The following is a 23,130-nucleotide window of genomic DNA, read 5'->3' as shown; positions in this document are numbered from 1 at the left end:
CTCTCCCTCTTTCTCTCTGAGCCCTGTCCTCAGATGGCTTTTGGCCTACTTACAGCTGCAGAGAGCTCCACTGTGTGTGAGCCAAATCTAAGCATGGATTTACAGGCAGAGCGAGCAAGCGATGGAGGCATAGGGGAGAGCGAGAGACAGCGAATGAGTGAAAAAAATCATGTCAGATGAGATAGAGATTCAGCTGTGTGCTGTCAGTATACTGTGTGTGTCTACATTTGTATTCCAACAATTATGGCTGACATTCTTTACAGATTACAGCGTTTTGTATGGGAATTGTATGCAGAAATCCTAATCATCTTGGTCAAATGAACAATGGTCACAACCATCAGAAATACATCCAACGAGCTGTTAATCTATATTTAATCATTTCTCTTTACATAATGTTTGATGTGAAACCTATTTCAAATTAAGCCTCACATCTTCTATATTTGACACAACTGGAAAATACTCACAGTTAGACATCCTTAAAATGTGGGATTGCAGTGCGCATCAATGCATCCTTTTAACATCTGTAAATAAGGATCGATTTCCACTGTGCTGTTTGTTTTCTATAACCAGAGAGATCCATGGCGACCGCACACTGAGGCAACTCACAAGATTGCTGTTAATGAAGTCAGGTTGAGGTGAGAGGGTTGGGAAATCAAAGTGACAAACTGACAGAATATATGTGAGTATGCATCCAGTTTATTCCAGACTACAGTTTATTCCAGAGTTCAAGTTAGAGGAACATAATAAATGGGCATGGTCTGCACCATCAAATACGAATTTGTAGTAAACATGATAGCCTTTTTAATTTTTTTGAATCTGAGAATGTAATTTAAATGACTGAATTTGAATGATTGATATAGGTGATAAGATAATCTACTACTAAGAAAGGCAATATTTTTATGTAGATTGACCCTTTGAGAGACTTCCCTGGTAATTATCAGCAAACAGAACCAAAATCATTTCTGATTGTAAAGTGATTCTAGTTCTCCATATTAACATTTTAACATGGCATAAATTAATATTGGTTTTAAAATGATATTTTTTAATGCATACATAGTGAAATGACAGTACTAGAAAGGCATCAGTATATATTTCTTATACTTTCTTTATTCAAAAAACTACAAATAATTTCATAAAACACACAACACATTCAGGCGTCTAAATTACATATTGATGTGAATATAATTTGAAAAAGGAGTCAATAATTAAATCATTTCTATATGTCTAAAAAGACAAAATTACCACATTACCACTAATGAAACAGATACATTTCTATTTGACTGTTTTTTTAAAGTTACAAAATCTAACTTTGTGGCAGTTACTAATCCCCTTTCAGTCCTGGAGTATGTGCCCATGTTCCTGTCATGAAAACTCAAACCAATATAAAATCAAAAGCTGACTGTAGCAGGTCCAGGCAAGACCTCTTAAGAGTATTGAAAGTAATTCTGGGAAATGTGGTGAATCACTGACGTAGAGGAGAAAGGTTGAGGTTAAGTGGACACCACAAAATGTTGACACCTTATCGCTAAACAACTTCTTGAATGCATGCCATGGACCGCAGCATTGCAGCACACGTGAGGGTGGAATGTTATAATGTTATCAAGATGATAGAATTAGCTTAATGTCAACTAATGTGTAAGCATGAAGCCATGTTACTCAGAATGGTGAAAATGTAACCTAAATATTGGCTTGGAATGTACTATCATAATGTATGTTTACTCACTCAATAATATGTATGCTTATATGTCACCATGAGGAAATATTTTTCAGAATAGCGTATATTAATTTTATAATGATCGCACAGCATTGTATATTTTTATTGTTAATGTGATGCCTACTATTAATTAGCATACAGTTGCTAACTCCATGCTAACATGCAAGCATGGAGCCACCCATCACTTAGTACAGAGCATGCTGAAGTTCTACCATTGATCTCATTTAGCACAGTGTATGCTTAAGTGTTAGAATCAAGTGTACATGCTAAAGTGTAAGCATAGAGCCTTACAGCAGTACAAGAGTATTACAATAATACAAAACAAGTACATTTTTAATAAATGTTTTATTAGTATCAAATATTTTTGCATTACAAAGTACAGACATTTAAATGAGTCTGGAAAAGAATGGAGCCACACAACTACAGTATATATATGTCCCACCCAAGATAACCTGTATACCACAAAAATGTGTATATGTGTGTGTATGGGCAATTGAAGCTTGCTTCAGGGTGCCTGTCAAATCTGTCTCCTGTTCTTGGACCATTCCTCCACATGTCGTGACCTGGTCAAATGGGCTGTAAGAGAGAGAATCACAAAGCAGTTTCTGTCCATTTACTGTCCGATATCTTTGTGGCCAGCAGAGAGGATGTTGCAATATGTCTTGGCAGCTCTGCAGAAATAAAAATCACGCCAAAGAGTTAATCTTATTGAAACAGATTCAAGCCTTTAAAAAGTTGCAAAAATACCTCCAAAGATAAAATATAAAACATACTACGCCTGTTTAGAAAAATCATTCAGAGCTCTATTAATAAGCATGACAGTTGAAAGAATTGACAATCATGTTAAACGACAGCTTCAAGGCTTTATTTAGACACAACCGTAAGATGTCTCTATTTTAATACCAAGCTTCTGAAGAGAACACTAAGCTTACTGTCCTGCTCTTACATCATTGCTATATTTATTACAAGGGAAAAAGTGGAATTATCATAAGTTATGTTGTTGTAAAATATAATACAGTCATGATCTTCATAACGCCTATACAAAATAGAATTCAACTGTAGAACAAAAACGGTACTTAAATCACATCACATAAATGTTACAAGATGTTCACACTATATATTTATAGCATATAGATTCATTTCATATATTACATTTGCAAGACGCTTCAGCTCTGGTAAGGATCTCTGGTCAGCACACACACTCAGCTGTAAATTGTGTTTTATGAGACAAAACAAAAAATGTGAAAAATAGAATTCTTCCATTAAAAACACAAGTATACATTTGTGGTTAACATTGGAATAGAAATAACAATGCAAGTGACAATTTGCTTTAAATAATAAAGATAACACTTAACATTCAGTGTCCCTGAGGTGAACAATATATCACAATGTCACACACAATCAAAACAAATGATTGGAATTTTATTTGGAGAATAGAAAACAGAATAAAATGGGAACAGAGACAGAAAGGCAGAGCTGAAAGACAAATTAATGAGACACAGTAATAGATGAGAAATGTGTGCTTGAATAATTAAGGAGACAAGGATCTTAAAAAATTCAATCCAATAATTGTGTCTCAGATTGCAATATTGTACAGTATATTATTTGACAGTATATAGTATGCAGTATTCTAGTTTTTTAAAGATTACTGTGCATCTGTTCTTTTAATTCCTTTTACTGCTGTGACACTTCAATGTCCCTGTGTGGGATCTAAACGTTCATTTTATCTACTACTACAAATTCTGTATATTATGTTGCCTTTGTTCCATTTACAAAAGTTGGGCTACAACTGATGATAATTTACCTTAGTGATCAATTCTAGATCAATATCTAGATTAATCATTTGGTCTATAAAATGTCCAAGGTGACATCTTCAAATGTCTTGATTTGTCTGACCAACAATCCAAAACCCAAAGATATTCTGTTCACTATAATGTATGACAAAGAAAAACATAGAGTTCTCATATTCTGAGAAGCTGGAAACAACAATATTTTGGCAACAACTGCAACTAATCTTTGCAGTGGTAAGTTTCAGACAAACAAGAAGGCAACATTTTGTTATAAAAATGTCATGTTGTCACAAAGATTCTCATGAACAGAGAGCAGGCATCTAAATGTTTTAACATCTTTGTAAAGAACTCAGATAAAGACAAAGTCTAAAATTCTGTGATTCTGTGATTTGTTGGTGTAATAATATCTTGTCCTGATCCAGCGGCAGCGTGATGTGCCCATCATCATCAAATAGATTACAGATATAGTCCTTCAAAAACATTTCACAGCTCAGTTGTAAAAAAAATAAAAATAAAAAACAAGAGAAACCAACTTGAAACCCCAAAATCAAATCTTTCTGTGCAGACTCACAATAGCTGATCGCATCTGCACAGCTTCCTGGTATCAAGGCTGCTGAGGCAGAAAATTATCCAAAAAGTTAACCACAGCCAACATGCTTAAGCTCTTTTCCTTCAAACATCCCCCCCAAAAAAACACGCTTGCAGCTTTTTGGTTGACGTGGCAGCAAAGTGTTAAATGTTGATTCATCTGGGGATTTCCAGCATGTCTTTAAATCCATGACATGGAGCAGGACAACACTGTGGAAGAGGAGATGGGCTCTGCCTCGGCCTCCAGTCATCAGTACCTGGGTTTCTATTAGGTAGAGACAAAGGAAACACTTTTAAATGCATGTGTTTGTTCATTTGTGTGTGTGTGTGTGTGTGACAGCTGACACATTGTTGGTGACATCAGTCTCTCAGATTAATGAGGTTACTGTGTAGTCTGGTTAATCTGCTGGTGTGATGTGGCTGTGCACAATCCCCAATCTTTTTTAAACTGGATTTAGCCTGAGTCACACACACACACACACACACACACACACACACACACACACACAGACAGACAAATCAAGCTGAAAATGTACTCGTCCATCCCACCAGCACATTTGTAACCGCCCAGATTGCAGACAAAACAGCATACAGTCTGGCAGCTGATACACAGACTGAGTGAAAAAAACAAGAATAACGATGGAAGCACGGGATCTGCCCCAAATCCTAAATCTGTAAAAGTCAGCCAAGCTCCAGTACAGTACAGTAAAGAAGTGCCTCAGCAGTTTGAGCTATGTGGCAAGTAGATAAACCCCAGGTGTGCAACATTTCAAAAAATTACCTCCATAGCTATCTGGTGCCATTGGTAGTGGGCATTAACCAGCGCGGGAGGGCCCACGTGGAGCTGCGACGCCATCTTGTTTCACCGACAGACTGGAGGGAAGGGGTAGTGAGCCCCTCTGCAGTGGGGAAAAACTGCTAAACACACACATACACACACAAACAGAAATTACAGACATGCTGACAGATACCATAGGACGGAGAGACACATACACGCGCGCTGACAAGGTCTGATTATTGATGAGTGTGCTTCTCCCGCCTGCGAGGCCAGTCGAGGCTGTGTGTTGAAGGGAGTGGCAGAAGAAAACTGCAGAATGGTGACTGTAAACTCAACATGGAGAGGAACCACCCCTGCTGCCACAAAGAGACGTCTAGGCTCATCGCTAGTCCTCTGTCGCCATATTCGCCACTTTTTCTCAACGTGCCGATCAATCTCTCTTATCAATAATTTCACTTTTATTTCGATCCATATCGAGCTGAGTCCTGATTTTCCTAAGGCGCTTTGGGCGTCACCCTGCAGCAATCCATCCAACATACCCTCCACACTTGAACTATAGCACACTAAACTCCCTTTTGACCAGATTTAAGTTATCCACTGGGTGTCCACTGCACCTTCCGCAGTCTACCTTAACAAAGGTCCACCTTAAAAGGGATTACATCAATCAACAGCTGCCTACTGGTATTTAGAATCAACTGATACCCGAACACAAACGCTGCATTTAGCCCACTGTGGGAGACTAAAACTGAAACTGAAATCTAGACTAGTAAATCTCTGAGACATAAAACTCTCAGGCAGGTAAGGCAGGTGTCATTACAGGTTTCAACGACTGACACACCTGAAGCTGCTGAGTCAAAGAACAAGATTAAGTTTGACCCAAGTTTTCGTTTAATCTGTCTGAAATGTTCGTACCAGAACCAGATCAGAATTCAGCTCACAGGCTTCCCTGATACAATCATCTGCATCATGTCGGAGTAGACGACACTGATCGGCCCATATCCCTTCTGTAAAAAATTCTGGCAAAATTGGGGCGGTGAAGCAGCTTATCGAGGCGGGTATATGCCCACCAGTCGCTATGTCTGTCTGTCTATCCTCCATGTCTGCCTCAGCCATGGGGACACAGTGTACAGACAGTGTGCGGAGCAGCCGAACAATGGAGAGCAAGCCTGCAGCCCCTTTCGAGCTTACCGGCTAGACACTAACTGCTCCAGGTTAGTGTTTGTTCACCGAGCTGAACAAATAAAAAACGATTTTGAGGCAGAGAGATGGTCGGGGAAAAAAAAGAGACATGGGGCTGAGAGAGGCGTTATATAAGAGAAATGCTAAAGCATCAGATTAAAGTTCAAGTTATAATCCATATTAGTTCATTAACAACAGGATCGAATGAATGAAGCACATTTTTCAAGACATCAGCACATCATATCCAGCTGTTGCCAGCTGAATAAATGGAAGTGGAGCAGGGAAAATGATAAATATACTTTTCAAGGTCAAATAAAAGCAAACCGTCATTCTGGTGATCCCAAAAAGAGGCATTTATTGATCAAAATATATGAAGCTTCAGGGTCACAATGATTTGAGATGCTGGCCTTCTCTGTTGCACATGGGCAGAAATGCCATCTTCATGCAAGCTTGTTCGAATAACTAAATCTTACCATGTCATATCATAATATCTAAGATAACATCCTGTGGAAGATTCCAAACCAAAAACACATTGGCATATCTAGTGTGTATTACCCAGCACAATTTCCTCTTTGTAAAATCTGAGATCCACAAGTGCATGGGGTTTAGCATCCATTTAAAGGAAGGAAAGCGTCCACAAAGATGATTAATCATCAATAATCACGCTATGTCCCATTAAAAACAGATACTAGCTACAGTGTAATGGGCCTAAGTCAAAATATCAAGGAATCATGCTGAAAAAAGAGTTGCTGTTAAGTATACGCTGCAAATTTCAGCAAAGGCCTCCTGAGAACAAAGTCTAAAGTGCAAGGTAGGATGACAACCAGCCATGGCTCAAACGAAAATGGATGTGTGCCCTGAAGAGCCGCCATGTGCTACTTTGCTACTATGACCAACTGAATTCAAAGTCAGCGAGTGGGACTGTTGTTACTATCGACGACAAAGTGTGCTGCCACTCTGGTTGCAGCTCGACACCAGGATCAGATCAGCAGTTGCATATTCAGAAGCACTTCACAAATGAATCATGGAGAGTGGCGTGGTCGGCGGTCTGGCTGCAAAGGGGCACCTCAGACTCTGTGGACATCACTAGCTGCACGGTGAGTGTGTTCTTACCGCCACCTTTACATTTGTGTTAACATCGCAGAGGGTTCACTGAGGTCAAGCACGTAATGTACAGAGCTGTCATTGTCACGCTCTCAACATTACTCTGTGCTGCTCTCAAGTCATAAAGAAACACACACACAGCCAGCCTGCTGGAGAAACAGAGAGCTATTAATCTGACAGATGTTTCATTACTTAACTGTATCTACTGGCATATGAAGAGGTTAATGCTATCACAGCAGCATTAGCATTATCTCTTATAAGCTACTGATGCTAATCAGCTGTTTAGCTATTTCTTTACTAGCACTAGAAACAATGCCTGGCTTAGGATGCCAATAAGCATTGGTATCCAATTAGCATTCCACCTAAAGCTCGTTTATAAAGATACCTTGTGCTTGTTGTTATGCTACTGGATTGCTAAAAAAAAATGCTTAGCTGCTTAAAACAGCAGATATTTGCCAGAGAATGTTTTTCCTCTGAGGTGGGAAGTCATTTAAAACAGCATTCAGACCATGAAACAATAAAACTACTCATTAATGTGTCTTACTTGTGTGAAATTGGATCAAAACACTACAATAACTGCTTTATATGTGTGAGTAGCATCACATGGACAGCTTCCTGTCATCCTTTTACACGCCTCAGCTCACATGTCACATGACCCTTGCAACAGCATCCATGCCACTACATCCCCCTCCTCCCAACCATAGAGATTTCACCAGTATACACCAGTCCGGACGTGATCCACATTTCATCGTATGCGATGTTGCACAGTGCAGCAGACAGAAATCAGATAAGCCCAGGTAACATGTAACACACAGGAGGGTGTGAGCCCAACTGCAAGGTGTGTGACAGTGAGCGTGCGGTGAACGCCTTAGCTCACTGCGCCATGGTCTTCCCCCTCTGATTGCCATTGTTTGAGGCAGGAGCGCGCTGGAAATAGTGCTGGCCGTGCATCCCTCTCAGCTCCCGAGAGCCTAACCCGTGGACATGAAAGCACAACGTCACAAGTTAGGGTCTCAGGGACGGAGAGAGATACATCTTCACACGGACTCCTCTACCTCCTCACACAGCTGCTTTCAGCCCTCAGCATTCAGGATTTTGGCTTTTCCTTTGTTTACTACAATGATGTTAGACAAAAAAGAATGTACTGAACTCGTCTTTAAGTCAGATGAGGACGTCTGAGCATCTCCTGCATATAGAGCGAGCTCTTCCGGTTACACACATGTAGCTATGCATCAAACACACACTCCTAAATGACATGCATTAATTGAACTCACTCATTGCAACCTCCACTGTATTTGTGAACATACAACAAGTGCAAGCCTCAGCCAGACACAACATTGGCCAGCCCCCCCCAACTCTCTCTCTCTCTTTCTCTTTCTCCCCCTCCCCCACCTCAGCCGAACAATACAGCACTTTGAAAAATGCCTCCTGCCATCAGGTACAGAGCCTGCTGCTGTACAGTACGCCTAAAGATCCCCCGCCGTTTCAGGGAAAATCAAAATCACTGCTGCGGATGTCCAAGACAAAAACCCTCTGTAGATGCATTAATTACAGCGTCGAAATCTGAGGCTAGGACCGCACAGCGTCAAACAATCCCTCTGTCGTGATGACTTGCATGCTCATCCGACTGTCATGTCTTTCACTGTTAATAAAATCATTCAATGCACGCTCGATCATTGCAAATCCCCGCTCAGCGTGGTCTCCGGAGAGGCTGCACAGAGAAAGGACGAGCCAGATAATAAAGCTCTACGGCTCCTTCATGCCACCATGGTGGTCTAAAGCTTAGGAAACAGATGGGGAGCAGAGAGGGAAGTGGAGAGGAAGAGTACTCGTTGGTATCGACTCACCCTCCCCTTCGGATCCAGGATGCCCCCTTGCTCGTTGTTCTTCTAAGTCGCTTCCTGCTTGGGAGGGGAAGAAAAAAGAGACAGAGAGGGAAAGAGAAAGCTCAGATTTAAACGTACAGCACGGCAACATGATTCCAGTTATGTTCAGAAGAAGAAAAAAATTTTTTCACAAAAAAGCTGCGGCACGAAGCGGCCCGTCCCTCCGGCGTGCTGCTCGAAGTCGAAATAAACGGCAAGAGAGCAATGGACGGAGACAAGAAAAAGAGGCATGAGGATGGGTGGTAGGACTGAGCCGGAATGAACCATGTGCACACTCTCTCTCCCTCTATCTCTTCGCTCTCTCTCTCTCACACACACACACACACACACACCAACACACAGAGCAAGCGTAAGCAGTCTGGGGAGGAGAGTCGCGAGAGAGTCGATTCCTCTTCCCAGAAAACAAAATGCTGAAAGGAAACTTAAAGGTTAGACGGAACAGGTAGACAGTGAGGGAAAGTGAGCGGGACATAGTGAGCGAGTGAGTGAGAGACACAGAGAGAGAGAGAGAGAGAGAGAGTGAGAAAATGAAAAGAGGTAAGAGGTAAAATAAAAGAGCGAGCATCGAGCTACGGATTCAGTGCTTGCAGCCAGGGCCACAGTGCCAGTGAAGCATGCCAGTATGCTGCCTCACTGAAGGGAGGGAGGGGGGGTGCGCACACACACACACACACACACACACATACACACACATACACATTCATGCACTGCATTGCCTACACAAAACCACACTCATTTACCTTTCCTCGCACCCGAGCCTCTACTTACTGTTTTGTGCAAACCTGCAGGTCCAAGGCAGGCTGGCAAGGGAAAAAATGCACACACACTTTCTCACACACACACACACACACACACTCACAACTCCAACTTAAAGGACAAAACCAATGCGCCTGCTGATCTCTTGTCTCGCTCCGCTTTCTCTCTTCCTCGCCCTTTTCCCTCGCATTGTTTTCTCTCTCTTTCAATCACATGCAGAGCTGGAAAGGAGGGAAGACGGGGGAAAAAAACATAACTACCCCTCCTCCCCACTCTCCGGCTCCCCAATATCAGTCCTCTACCTCTTTTTCTCAATCTTTCTCTTACTCTTTCTATTCCCCCCTCTGGCTCTTTTTTTTTGGTCCCGTGTGGGGGTTTTTTTAAAAAGGAAAAAGGGGGAGAGAAATATCATCCATTAATTTGCCTCACAGCTGTAATCGCTTACAGCCAGAGGCCCACTTTTCCTCTGTATCAGAGAGAGAGAGGTGAGGAGTGTGTGGGGAGGAGGTTGAGAGAAAGTAGTCCTCCTTTCGTTGTTTTTTTCCACCTTGCCGTTGTCCGTTTTCCACCCATAAAACAAATCCTTTTCTGCATGCATGCAAAAAACAAAAATCCGCTTTTCCAGTCCTCTCTTTCCCTTTCCTTCGTTCTCTTATTCTGTGTCTCACTTCAAAAAAGGAAGGACGGACGGACGGACAGACAGACAGACAGACAGACAGACAGACAGACAGACAGACAGACAGAGAGACAGAGAGAGACAGTTAGAGAGAGTGAGTGGGAGAGAAGGGACCATAGAAACATTGCTACATGATGTGCTTTGGCTTATAGAGGCTACATTTAATCTCCACTGGCTCCCCCAGGCTTTGGTATGGAGAGAGAGAGAGAGAGAGAGAGAGAGAGAGAGAGAGAGAGAGAGTGAGAGTGAGAGAGAGGGAGGGAAGAAGGAGAGATGATAGGGGGAGGGACAGATGGAGTAGAGAAGGAGAGAGGCGACGTACAACTGACTGTAGGCTCAAATCAGTGACGGGGCCCAGAAAGACTGGGAAGGGGGGTAAAAAGAAAAATCCCCGGGACGACACTGCCCTCTTGCTTTTCTTCTGCTCCCTCCCTCTCTGAGTGACTGATCGACCGACTGTGTCTGCACCCCAGCTAATCTCCAATCCTCTTTGACTGCTGTCTGGCAGACGGTGCATTGTGCCGTTTTTCTATCACTATACAGCCGCAGTTGCCGGAGAAAACCACGCATCTGGATTTACACCCCCCTCCTGCGAAAAACACTGACACTGTTAATTTTATTTAATTTTTTTCAAATCTATTTGATAGGGACAGATGCATCACAGCATTTATAGCTACTGCTAATTTCCAATGCCCGTCCCTAGAAGGGTTTTTAACATTACATAGTGCTTGTACAGTATTGTAATAGGGAAAGGACAGGACAGTAAATGGTCCCTGTTGACACACCTATCTTCATTTATCACCTGCTTTGTGTCCAGATAGAGTCAGTCTTCTGCGAGGCGCTAATATTAACATGCTCTGACGGTGAGAGCAGGCAGACAAAAGGCTCACACGCCTATACACATGCACACATAGAAGATAGGTGCAGAATTCCCCCAACTGTGCACAAACACAGAAAATCCTTAAGAAGTGGGTTTTCACAGCTATGGAAAGCAAATAGATTAAAGTGCATCTGTACTGACAAGGCAAATGCTAAACTTTGCATCCAGGTAAATGACAGCTCATTGCCATTGATTTAGCAATCTCATTTCACTCTCTGCAAGTATTCACTATGTGCTGGTAATGGCCAGGAACCAGCCCCAGCTAGCCAAGTAGTACATCAGTAGAGACCCAGATCTGTCACACTAGCCCACGCATCGAGAAAACAGCAGCAGCACTGCAAATAAGCACACAGCGCCGGGCCTGCAGAGCCTGAGAGGTAGAAAACAAACATACAGTGTGGACGCAGTGTATCTGTGTGTGTGTGTGGGTGTGTGTGTGTGTGTAGACACTGAGTAAGGAAGGGTGACATGCAAGACAAACTTGCTGGATAGCTGAAGCAGCATCGCTGTTGGCCAGAGTGATTGATTGACAGCTGTCACATCTGATTGATGGGACGAAGTGGACAGGCATCCCAGGGGTCGTGGGGGTCACTGCTATGGGAACGATGATGATGAAAATAAAGGTTCAAGAAGAAAGTGCTTGTACATCACTGTAAAAAGCGATGAATATTCAAATTTATTGTCTTTTCTTTCATACATACGGGACACTATTAAAACAAGGAATTGAAATACTCAGTGTTATCTCAAACTCTCCTTGCTGCCCTTGAAATATGAAATACCCATCAAAAAGTGAACTGCCATGAAGAAATAAGCAATAATATCACTTCAGAATTGTATGTATGTATGTAAAATAAATGTATATCAGCAGTGGTTTATATATTCCAATTGAGAGAAAAAAGAAAGAGAAGAATGAGGGAAATGAAGGAGAAGACAGACCACATAAAACTTCACAAAGATGGACACTCTCACTTTCTGCTCTGGATTGGATTAACGCTGTATGCCACACTCTTCCTTTCTAACACAGAGACATGTGCGTGCACATGCAGTCATCGAAAAAACCCAAGCATACATCTGACTTTTGGATAGCATATATTCTAAGAAATCATTTGTTTCATATTTTCCATCATTTGTCTAGTCACCAAATCTGAACCTCCAACAGCTGGACACTTCACAAAGGTAACCAACAGGGGGCAGTCTTTGGCTCTTCTACCTATTACCTCAGCTGTACACACATGTCCCTGTAGACTGGGAGGCCTTGGTGTATTCTCAGCATATAAGGCTCATGCTGCTGCTGCTGCTGCTGCTGCTGCTGCACTGGTGTTAGAGGCTGTAAATCCAGCAGAGGCAGGCCAATGTCATTATACAGGACATTTACAGCAAAACAATTTAGGAATTCACACTCTATATTTTTTATAATGAAGAGAGTAGAAAGAAAGGGTTCGCTTTGATGGTAAAATATCAGCTGGTATGAGAGGACAGTTGTAGAGTGAAGGGAGTGAGCATCACTAGTTGCTGTGAATGATTTCATAGGGTTTTAGTGAAAAATAAAACTGCTTTTGCTTAATTCAAAAGTTTTAAATGAGCAGAGATTCACTTTGAGCGTGGAAAATAAAAGAAATAAAGGATTTCAGCAGTGAATGAAATAAATTATGTTTTAAAAAGCCAACCAAATGCCATGCTGTAAATGTGAAGAATTTTCTGCTTTAATTCTTAATTTTCCGTAGATTTCCTATTACTCCCTAAGTGTCACAATATTTCACATGTCAGATATTTTGACAGCAGTAGTTTCCACGCAGTCTGCGTCTGCTGATTGGAAATATTATGACAATAATTGTTCACTGTGACATCTGATTTCACCGCCTGTAAACTGACTGGGATGCTGCTGTCTGAAGCTCGTGTTAGAATCTCAAACTCTTTTTCCTTTTGTGTCTGATATTCTTTACAACCGCTATCTGTCATCAACAACGACTGAAGCAGCCGGACTTCTTCCACACAACCATCAGCATTAATGAGGTTACCACTGAGCGAATAATAAAATGTCACCTCAGAATAGAAATGAACTGATGTATCAAACACAGAGCGTGATTAAAAGCTCTCACGTGTCAGTCCTATCAGCTCTACAACAATGCAGTGCTTCTGATCTCTACCTGCCTGCTACACATGGATCAACACTTTCTCAATCCAACCAGAATATGTTGCACTTCTGACAACTGACACACACGTAACAGGTCAAAAGCACACAAAAACACAGAGAGGTGTGTAGATTGTGACCTTTTAGTCATAATCAGATTTCAGCCAGTCAGAGTCGTCCACTCCCATGCAAAGTCACTACATCGCAATAATATGAATCTTAAATCATATGTATAGAATTATCAGAGCTGAAACAATTAGTCAATTTATTGATTAGTTGATTGTCAGAAAATGCATTGGAATTAATCTATTGATCATTCAAATACATTTTCAATAAAAAATACCAATACTTATACTTATACTGAGAAGTGAATATTAAAGATTTTCTTTGTTAGTCAGTTATACGTGTTTAAATTTTGGTCGAACAAAATAAGCAATTTGAAGATTTGGGATTTGGGAAACTGTGATGGGCTTTCTTCACATTCGATGGACTAAACGATTGAAAAAAGAATCGGCAGATTAGGTAATAAAAGTAATCATTGGTTGCTGCCGTAATAATAATAAAACATTTAAAGAGGCATTTATTAACTCGGGCCAGTTTAAAAATCTGAGGGAAACACTGAGAGCATCACTTTTAAGACAGTTTCTTGTCATGTAAAAAAGTCACATTTAACACTTAATATTTTTACAACATAAATATCAGTATAACTCTTCAAATACCCAGAAATTAACCCTGAATGCACAAACACACACAAACCTGAACCTTTCTCCCCTCCTGCTCCATCAGCAAACAGCCTGGATTGTTATTGACCATGTGGAGAGCACATTATCTCGCTTAAGCGGGCTGCTTGATTTTTTTCTTCTTTTTTTTGAGCTTGGTACAGTAATAACATTGAATTTTATTGATCCAGCTGTGCAGAGCGCCACGCGTACCTCAGGGAAAGCTAGGAGGTTGTACAGTTATCTCCCGGGGTGTAATTCTCAACTATACAACCTACTACCTCAACCTGGGAGCAAGCAGACCTGGACACTAGGGCTTCATGGCTCGAGGGCTTTGGGAATAAAAACGAAGGGAAGGATTTACTTTAGAATTTGACATGTTGAACTTGGTGCTTTTTGTTCATGACATACTTTTATCCCCTCTCAAAGTGAGAATAACATTTCAGGAGATGCCCTAGCTTTGAAACTTTGCATCTTAGATACAGTCTCTATACACAAAGCAGATAAACATGTCTTATTCCATCTCTAAACTCTTTACGTCATTGACCCCAAAACACACAAACCCCAACCTCCCCCCAAATGTTGATCAGATTTTCTCCCGTAAAAAAAAAAAGGCTTGCAGTTGCTCATTTTAAACTGTTAACATGTGGGAGGTAATGACCGTTTGTGAAGAAAACAAGCACTACAACTGTCATTCGTATACATTCTCTAATTGGGCCGATGTCTACTTAATTAACACCAGAAAGGCCAAGCTGCAGCTAATTGACTGCTGACTGAAACAGCCCCTTCTCCTTGTGAGTTTTCTACAAACTAACATTTGAAATGCACACGAGGAAAAAGCTCTAATTATCCTTTACTTTTAATTGACTCACCGTTAGCCTTCTCGTAACCCCTTAAAGTCCAGTTACTCTTGGAGAAGAAGAATGTATGGAAAGTGTCAAGGACCCCTGGAAGACCCACACTCAATTCTTCCACACTTTGGTGTTGCTTAGGAGATTTGTGAGACAGATGCAGTGATATTTGCTTGAAATATTTTTATAAAGGATTTGAAGTAAGCTTAAAAAGGTTGAGAAACTGTTTTCTAGAAGATTTCCTGTTTTGAACGAGAAGATTAAACTTAAAGAGCAACCCACACATCCCAGGATAGAGGAAGCTTTCTTGGCCATGCCTACGGTATATTCATGATCCTCCTGGTATCTGTGACAGGGAAATGGTTAATAAAAGTTGGTGAGAGCTAGTGAGCAGCCCCCGCTGTATTTTGCTGGTGCTGCTCGGGTCGTTGGAGCTGCACAGACGCAGACCTGTAGATACAAGCTTGTGGTGTCAGTTAACACAAGTTCGGATCTACGGGTTCGGGGCCGTGAGCAGATGACTTCATACATCCATCAGCATGACGAGACGGAAGAAATAATCCTCTTTAATCAGTAGAACCTTTTATCGTACCTGTCTTGTATGAATCATTTCTAGCAGTGAATAAGCGAAAAGCTGGATTCCATAGATTTAAAACTTAATACAGAAACGTTAACACTTATTGCTGAAAATTAGATGCAAATAATTAGCCTGGGATTTGAAAACTTCACAGCTGATCTACTTCAAAGGAAAGACAAGACAATGTAGGTCCAGAATAGAACAAATTACAGATTATCAATTGTTGACTAGATGACTAAAATCTTTATTAACAAAAATGAACTGAAAGAAAAGTATTTACCTGTGATTATAAATATTATAAAATATAATACATTTTTGGGTGGTCATACTTTATTCAACACTAACAATTTAACTCAAGCATCACAGTTTCCCTGAGACTCTTTAAAATCTGGTGACTCAGCTCCTAATCTCACTTTGATCCCATAATGCACTGCATCATTTCTAACCCCACACGTACTAAACTTTATATTGTACTATTATTTTCTTACAGGTTGTTATTATGACAACACTTGTTTATCACTGTGACAGAGATGTTTCAGTGAAAGACAGGTGGAAAAATTCAAGTGGCATTTTAAGAGGCACATGGCTGAGCTCAAATGACACTAAAGTAATTTAAAATGTTGCATTTCCTAAAACTCTGTGTAGGAGATTGGCTTCATTAATTTTTGTGGATATTTAACAGGACTTTGTGGTGACATAAATATGCCTGACTGTACAGTTAATAGTGCAAGAATAATGTAAGTTAAATAATTAAATTACTCCACTGACTTGACTTTGATTTGTGATGCTGTTGATGTCAGTTGATCTTGATGTTGTGTTTGAATTTAATTAAAGATACAACCTTAAATAATACTAAAGTTTTGTATTTTAATGAAATAAATTGACAGGGCAAAGAATCATGGCATGGGAATGTACTATAATATTATGATTTCTTAGCAGAACTACATTCCAAAATTCTCATTAATGTCCATGAATTAAAATGACAATAATAACTTTGTGCAAGAAGAAACACCTACACTTCACATGACTTATCTTGAAATCTTTAAAAGAATAATATTGTGTTATGAAATGTTATGATATTAAAACTATTCTCTAATCACTCACTTTGCATTACAATCTTTTAAAGCCTAGCAATCCATGCTCATGCTGAATATGAAAAGGATAAAAAAGTTCAGATCTGGACAGTGCTTCAGCTCATTCCTGTCTAATGTGAGAGAGTGAGTGGTCCAATTTCAACTTTCAGACTCCATCTAAAGTTCTCTTTCTCCTTCTCTTCCCCCTGCCTGAATTTAAATGAGATGTCTGACTTTGAAGCTGTTGCCAAGTTGCTTAAAGTATGTCAGTGGGTCTTTGCCAGCGAGCTGAAAGACACCTTGAGATTGGCCGAACAAAGAGGTCAGCGGGGTCCACAGCACCCTGCCAGCCAACGCCGCCACCGCTGCACCAGCATGTGTGCATGTTTGTGTGTGTGAGGACGACTTAGAAAGCACCGACAAAACTAAGACCATGGATAGGCCACCACCTGCATTGTTCGGCACTGAACAGCGCCAGCGGCCAAACCCAGCGGCGCTACCCGCCCTGCTCGCCCAAATCTACCCAGCAACAGAGGTGATGTGTGCCTGTGTGTGTGTGTGTGTGTGTGGGTGTGTGTTGGGTGTTCAACAGAGGTGAAGAAGTGAGAGGTGAGGAAGTAGCATGTTGTTAGCACTTCATAATATCTAGCAGTGTAAACAGATAGCCGAGTCTAGCCAACAGGTAGCGTTCAGTATAGGCCCCTTTCTCTACAGCTTATATACAACAAACATTACAGAAAAACTCCACTACAGGACAAAAAACTGCAACCACACTGTTGAATATTAAGAGCTACAAAGCAAATAAAAGAAGTGGAAAAAGCTCGGAGCACATTGGTAGCATGATGACTTACCGATTTGCCTTTATGTTTAGTTTCCAAATGATTCTTTTCTCTACTCTGCAGGGCCTACGGTGCTTGGCCGAAGGTATAGGCAGTCATGTCCACTGTGGCCCATCAAAAAACCCCAGCTCAAACATGCAACTACAGTAACAAAACCACCCCGAAAGGGAGCTCGGGGAGAGGGTGGGAAAGAGTGAGACAAAAGAAAAAAGCAAAGGGAACAGGGAGAGAAACTAGCGGGGGAAAGAGAAGGAGGGGAAAAAAGTAAACGATAACAGAAAAACAGACTCGTTTCTTTGGTGTTTTCACAATTTCGGTTTACCGCACGCTAGTAATAATAACTAGAAATAAGCGAGAGGTAATCTTTCAGCCTGTAAAACCACTGCAATCTACAAGCTGCTTCCCTGCACTACGAGCAAATGACAAGCAACATCTGTTTGTAAGTGAGCCAAAATCCCAGCTTTAAAAAAAAAAAAAGCAAAACGGAGAAAATTGGTTTGATTTTTCTCTCTTTTTCAATCTTGAAACTCTCTTTGTCTGTTTGACTCCCTCACTCGCATAGCTGAATAAGGCAAAACAGAAAAGAGAAAGGGGAGAGTGGAAATTCAGCGAAGGGAAAATGCAGCCATGAAGCCATCCTCCTGTCACCCCTGAACCTCTCCCCTTCCCTTCTTCTCCTCTCCCTTTTTCTCCCTCCTCCTCCCTGCATACTCCTTCTTCCTCTTCCTCTTCTTCTTCCTCTTCTTCCTCTCCTCCCTCTCAAAACGCAAGAGGGACAGTCCAGTCGAGGTATAGCTACTACTCAGTCAGTCCTTCTCTTCCCAAAACGCCCCACTACTCCGACACATAAACACTTGGACACACACACTTCTATCCTCGTCTCCCAGAGCGTCCCACACAGCCAGAAGCAGACTGACTGGCTTGCACGTACACACTAATGGGTGCACTAACAAAAGTGCATATACAGAAATACACACACACACACGCACTCACATTTCTTGGAAAGCTTCCATGCACCAAAAACAAATACCAATCTTTAGTTAGCCTCAGCTGCGAATAGAAAAGAAGGAGTCATTTCGGGACTTGGCTCTGGTTTACCGAGGCACAGATACAGACCATTTCTCCATATGCCTGCTTTTCACAGCTCGGGAGCAGCTCCAGATTTGACTGTATCATAATACTGCAAAAAAACGTCTTCTGTCACTGATATCTTTTGATAACATCCAGCTCCAGTAATAGGACCGTGAGAGTGGCCGACATTCGGCAGATCAGAAATGCTGGACTTGTTTGTTGTGTTTTTAGTCTCAGAATTAATAGGTAGAGTCATGCAGTTCTCCAAATGCCAGTGACAGCACATGAGGTCCGTTCCATTATAGGACATAAGTGGGTGCCAAGTGAATCAATACAGCACTCAGAGATAGAGAGACAGCTTCAATTTAAGCTGCAGGAGCAAAGATACACATACTCCACTGAGGTGCTGCAAGTTTACCCTGTTTTCTCAAATTAAATTCAGGATGAAGGAAGAGATATCTCCTTGAATTTAAACTTAAAAGTATAATACAAGCTTTCCTTTCCTTACAGCAGCGAATGAGCGCTAACATCCACAAAAAGCTGGACTCACTAAAATTAGCTCTTTCCCTCCCTCATCTCTTTGGTATTCTTTGGTACGAGGAGTCACAGACTGGCTGGTTTGGTAAACAGGGGCATGTTGTATGCTGACATCACATTACAGGAATTCTGGATATTCAAGTATAAGGAATACATCAGTCAAAAATAAAATGTGTCTACTCTACTGTATCTGGGTAATTATGGATCCAATTGCAGTTCTGGACACAGACCGAAGACCTGCCTGCATTCTTACCCACATTTCAACTACACCAGACCTTGATCAAAGCACAGCGATATCTGATTGCATCATACTTAACTTTATATTTAAACTTAACGGTCTCAAGCTTTTCTGGGGTGGTGATGGCGCAGTGTGTGCCTGAACCAGGGCAACCCATCGTTGCTCCAGAGGCGTGCGACATCTGACATATGTAGCAATTGTAAGTCGCTTTGGATAAAAGCGTCAGCTAAATGAAAAAATGTAAATGTAAACTAAATATGACCTTATTTTACCCTCATGCTAAAACCCAGACTTCCAGTTTGTCGGGGCCAATCAGAGCCCCTCTGCTCGGGATCCTGTCATGTATCATTATTCCATTGGAATTACTAAAATCTTCGACAGTCTTTGAAAAAACAAAAAGATTGTTTGACAACCGTTGTTGTCCGTTGTTACAGTTGTTTTGAATGTATAACCAGAATCTTATCCATAAAGGTGTGCATGTAAATCACAATATTATATCAGGTACATTGGCAAATAGGCTATCCCATTTTGTCATTACAGCTTCATCAGTTAATACTTAGCATAGGACCAAGAAGGTCCATTTATAGTCTGTCGTAGTTCTACTCAGACCTCAGAAATTGTATTTGTATTTGCAACAACATCTCCCAGGACTTCCCTATTTACTCACATACACAGCTATTTCATATTAGCAATTATGTTTTGGGGAAAGGGAATGGGGCCTTAGAAAAATCTAATTGGTTATAGATCTGCCAACATCTACAAAACAAAACTCACATGAGATGGGACACAACCCAGGGACAGCAGCGTTAAAGGCAAGTTCTTAAAATCATTCCACACCTGCGCCTCTACATTCTTTATTTCCACTAAACTTAATGACTTCCACACCACTTCTTAACTGAACGATCATGTTTGCCTACAAATGTAATTAGTACAGTACTAATGCTGAAAAACCGTATACTTAATAATTTTTATTTCTAGGGGAAAACTTTGCTCTCAGTCAAGTTAGTATGCCTATATCAACACGGCAGATTTGCTAGTATAAACTTTTTTGCTTAATGTTTTCTTGCCCTAATTTTTAACTGTCACAGACATTTAGAATATTCTACCCTGGCAAAGCTTGCAAGTAGGGCTTACGAACCTCCCACTGTATGTGACTGTATTTCCATGACTGAAATTCTGTATTTGGGTCACGTGATGACACCTGAACAAGTTCCATTTGCTGGAGGGGGTCAGAGCTCCGGAAATAAGCTAGTAAGTGAACCTTGAGTCAGTGAAAAATTTAGCAGTGATGCACGTTGCCATGGTCACATATAAAACAACTGAGTGTAAAGCGTTACCACTTTGTTAAATAAAACCAGCTGGCTTTGTCTCAGGATATATTTTAAATTTGCAATTTTTAAACTGAACCGTAGAAGCTTTAAGGAGCTCAAAAGGGAACCCAGTGTCTTAAAACTGTAATTGGACCAGAGAGTGAATATATATTAGATTCTATGTTTAATACTTAATGTCCAATATTCTCTGTTTCAGTACTCCTTCTATATTTTAAATTATATTATTTTTTATATTGTATATTGCTTTACATTTTCTACTTACGAGCTTTCTATTTCTTTAATGCCTTGATGTGCATAGTGAGCAATTGTAACACAAGAGTCAATAAAGTTTCTGATTCTGAATGTTGGAAGGTCTCAGCTACAATGAAGTAAACATTGGATACACCCTGCAATCATTTGTCACTTGGGGTATGGTTAGCAAGTTGTTTGGAGTAATTTGATAATCACTATTCTTTCCATTTTGGAAGAGCTGACATGCTACATGGAGTGGTTTTAGCTAACATGTGAGCATCCAAACTTTTCTGGTGTTTCTACTGAAAGTGAGTAGTCATAAAGTCTTGAGTATGAGGGATTTCCTAAAGACTTTGAAAACGGTTGCCTTTTATTGTCATTTGAGGCAACTAATAAAGTATCTCAGCAACCCAACTACTAAACCGCACTCTATATGTGTACCAAACCAAGCATACAACTGATAGACTTGTCCTGGGATCTCAATGAGGGGTCTTTTTTTTTTTTCTGTTCTTATGATCTTTAGTCCAGTCTTCAAAGGCCTTGACATACTGACTCCAGTATGACCTCTAGCACACTGATAACTAGCAGAAAGTTTCCTTCAGGGAATAAAAACAAAGAAATGCCTTAAAATCAAAGTAGATCCACAATAATCCAGCTGTAATGAAATTTTACTGTGTTAAGCCTTGAGTTAGCCTGAGTCAGTGTTCATGAGATGTGTTTCCTGCATGCCTTGTAATCCCTTCAAATTGATTCTCATACAGAAATGAAAGTTGTATGGTGCCATTTCATAGACCATGGATTATGGGTTCTGCCTTAAAATGCCCATGATGAAGCCAGACTTGAGTTTTACTATCTTGGATTGCAACCATGGCTGTTTGGTCTGTAGCAGCTCTCTGTAGCCTTACATGTTACTTTAAATAAGTTGAAGCATTATAGAACGATAAGTCGAGTGAGTGTTGCGTTTTGAGTGTTGTCCTCCTATGTTAAGGCTTCAGGATTAATCCTTGATCAATTTTTAATTTAAACAGCTCCTAATAAATAAACTCCATGCAAATGAGGACTCTATAAAGAGTGCTGTTTTACATTTCTGCTGAAGTTTACTGGCACTTTCTTTCATGCAGCCTGAGCAGCTTGTCTTCAGTGTGTTGAGGCGTAGACTATCACCCCTTTCCAAAAATTCAGTGTCTGTGCCCTTTCCATCTTCTCTCCACTCTTCTCCCTCTGTCTGATATTCTGCTCACGCACAACTGCGGCAGCCCTCCTCCAATCGCTGGCATTAATCCACACCTCAGACCCCCCAGACACACTGTCTGCTCTCCCACAATGCACCTCAGCTCCAAAACTTTCCCAGACACATTTGGCCTTCTCTCTATCGCTTACCTCTCCCTCCCTCTTCAGCCTCTTTTCTTTCACTCTGTCTCCCCATGGCTCTTCATCGTCCAATTTCATTTGCTCTGCCTCTTTCTTTCTCAAACTCTCTAAATTTCCCTTTTCTTTCTCTCTATTCAGCCACAGCTTGTCTGACAAAAGTATCTCCTAATCTTCCCCAGAGTCCATTTGACATAAAATGGCGGCACTGCAACCAACCAATACTGGTTGTCCCTCTTACATTGGATAGTAGAGCTACACTCCCCCTCAGTTGTTTTTTGTATAGTTTTAGATTTGAGATTCATTTTTATGTCGCGGACCCCCAAGTAGACTAACAATACAGTTCCAGATCCCATTTATGTGGATTTGTGCAAACCTAGGGCTAAGTCTCGAATTCTGATAATTAGAAAATAGGTTTTAACAATGTATTTATGCATCTTGTTTGGTTATTCTGGTTTTTCAATCACCCTAAATCACAAATTTCCCTCATTTTTATTATGTATATTTGCTCAAACTTAGACATTACTTTAAGATATTTCCAACACAGCTGCAACAGTTAGATTTAGATTTTTTTCAACAAATAAATGCCTTCAACCAATTTATTCATAGTCATTTTGTATTCAACATTCAATAAAAACCCCATCAAACGGGAACGTTTGAGCAAAGAGACCAATCCCTCCACCGCGGTAGCCTCAATAGACCAGAATGTGATACAGCCACAAAAGATCTGGGGGATATTCGGCTAGGTTTACAGTAAGAAAGCACTTTTGGAAGTAGACAAGGCAGGTTAAGGTAATGCCCTAAAAAAAATGC

The 23,130-nt window shown here is 40.8% G+C and overlaps 1 long non-coding RNA gene across 8 annotated transcripts in view; it reads right to left on the bottom strand.

The window, feature by feature from the left end:
• Positions 1-2,040: 2,040 nt before the first annotated feature.
• The window catches only part of LOC119882794, a 104,111-nt gene continuing 83,021 nt past the window's right edge, over positions 2,041-23,130 (bottom strand). For 3 of the 8 annotated variants that reach the window (XR_005440546.1, XR_005440542.1, XR_005440547.1), the window contains exons 4-6: positions 9,001-9,054; positions 4,874-5,010; positions 2,041-4,357 (exon numbers count right to left, since the gene is read on the bottom strand). This is a non-coding gene — a long non-coding RNA (uncharacterized LOC119882794). The remainder of the gene's footprint in view (positions 4,358-4,873; positions 5,011-9,000; positions 9,055-23,130) is intronic. The other 5 variants (XR_005440549.1, XR_005440545.1, XR_005440544.1 and 2 more) reach the window with 3 other exon arrangements.

The sequence above is a fragment of the Micropterus salmoides genome, unplaced genomic scaffold, assembly GCF_014851395.1.
Source record: "Micropterus salmoides isolate LMB-PRFRI ecotype aquatic unplaced genomic scaffold, ASM1485139v1 Ms_hic_scaffold_3, whole genome shotgun sequence".
NCBI classification, from domain to species: Eukaryota; Metazoa; Chordata; class Actinopteri; order Centrarchiformes; family Centrarchidae; genus Micropterus; species Micropterus salmoides.
Note: the sequence above shows the minus strand (reverse complement) of the source record. Positions and strands in the feature narration are given on the sequence as shown.